The sequence below is a fragment of the Penaeus monodon genome, chromosome 10 (assembly GCF_015228065.2).
Source record: "Penaeus monodon isolate SGIC_2016 chromosome 10, NSTDA_Pmon_1, whole genome shotgun sequence".
Lineage (NCBI taxonomy): Eukaryota > Metazoa > Arthropoda > Malacostraca > Decapoda > Penaeidae > Penaeus > Penaeus monodon.
In genome coordinates this window covers 24,004,821-24,006,668 of record NC_051395.1, presented here as the reverse complement: position 1 = coordinate 24,006,668, position 1,848 = coordinate 24,004,821, and positions in this window count along the sequence as shown.

Genomic DNA, 1,848 nt, shown 5'->3' with positions numbered 1-1,848 from the left:
TTCTTCTTGCCAATTCTCCGCCTCTCTCTCTCCTTTCTCCTTCATTCTTTCCCCCAGTTCTCCCTCATTCTCTCCCTCATCCTCTCCTGCTTCTCGCTCCCAGATGGAAGATTACGAAGCGCACCTCCCTCACCTCACCTCACTCGACCTGAAATCTCTCTCATCTCCGCCAAGACAAGACCAAGGGCATAACTTGACTCTTTAATTTATACTAAATAAGGCCTTTTTTGTGTGTGTGCGTGTGTGTGTGTGCGTGCGTGTGTGTGTTTGTTTGTTTGTTTGTTTGTTTGTTTGTTTGTTTGTTTGTTTGTTTGTTTGTTTGTTTGTTTGTTTGTTTGTTTGTCTTTGTGTATGATGCATACATCTACATACCCTCATATAGGATTAGATGTGTATGCATCTAGATATACATATATGAATTATAAATGAATAATGATTCATGAAAAAAGACGAGGAAAATGAGAGCTATCGTTCATAAATAGAGCATAGTTCATATCATCGTCATACAGTATTTACAGAGGTCTTGTAAATATTAGTTCTATCTGTGGAATTCTCTCGAGCTGCTGAAAGAACCCTTGACCTTACCTTTATTTCCTCGGATCTTGAAATCTCTATGGAGTATTTCATTAATATTAGAACTGTCTGATATGGGTAATGGGTCTCTGTCTTTGTCTGTCTGTCTGTCTGTCTGTCTGTCTCTTTCTCTCTTTCTCTCTTTCTCTCTTTCTCTCTTTCTCTCTTTCTCTCTCTCTCTCTCTCTCTCTCTCTCTCTCTCTCTCTCTCTCTCTCTCTCTCTCTCTCTCTCTCTCTCTCTCTCTCTCTCTCTCTCTCTCTCTCTCTCTCTCTCCCTCCCTCCCTCCCTCCCTCCCTCCCTCCCTCCCTCCCTCCCTCCCTCCCTCCCTCCCTCCCTCTCTCCCTCCCTCCCTCCCTCCCTCCCTCTCTCCCTCCCTCTCTCCCTCCCTTCTTCCCTCCCTCTCTCCGTCCCTCCCTCCCTCTTAAAAGGCAGAATGATTTACTATAGAAAGAAATTTAATGTCTCGTTTTCGCTCTTTCTTCATCCATCATTTTACTGTCTTCTCGTACCAGTATTTCAAAGATTACATATCGCGTCTATTCGATTTATCTTTTCTAATACTCTGTTATGTTCATGACAAATAATTCTACTTCGACTATTAGTGCAGTTCATGATAAGCAGATGATAATCCCTGATAAGACATTTTCATGCTTTCCTACCTTTGCCTTAATTACTCAGATGAGTGATTGTCATGTACTTATAATGTCTTCTTAAACTGTTTTTACAACTTTCGATATTTTTCGAGATTCATTACAGGTGTAAGTTATATCATATAATATAAAATATTCTTCAGTTGTGTATTTTGTCCCCTTTTGCTGTTGATAAATAAGTACTTTTCATCCTGCGTGTACATTGTGATTATATATTCAAATGTCTCTGGAGGAGAATTGCTCTGGGTGGAGCACGAATATATCTTGTTGATTAGTGTTTGGAATGATTAGCATGCTTTGTAGTTAATCCGTGTTTAAGATAACAAAATTTAAACAAAACTGTTTGGTATGTATTCATATATATATACATATATACAAACATCTATATTTTTTCCACTTCTCTTCATATGTACATTACGTGAAGCAATTGTTGGTAGGATGTAAGTGTTATTTTAGTGTACATACTGAAACCAGGCGTCAGGGTCCGTAGATTTTCATAACGGATCTCGTTGTTTCTTCCTTGCAGTGTATAGTGTTTTTTCTATATCTGTGTTGTTTTTCTTTTCTAATTGGTGTACCTTTTGTGATTCAGTCAGTTGAAATGGGTTAAGTTATTCTATATAG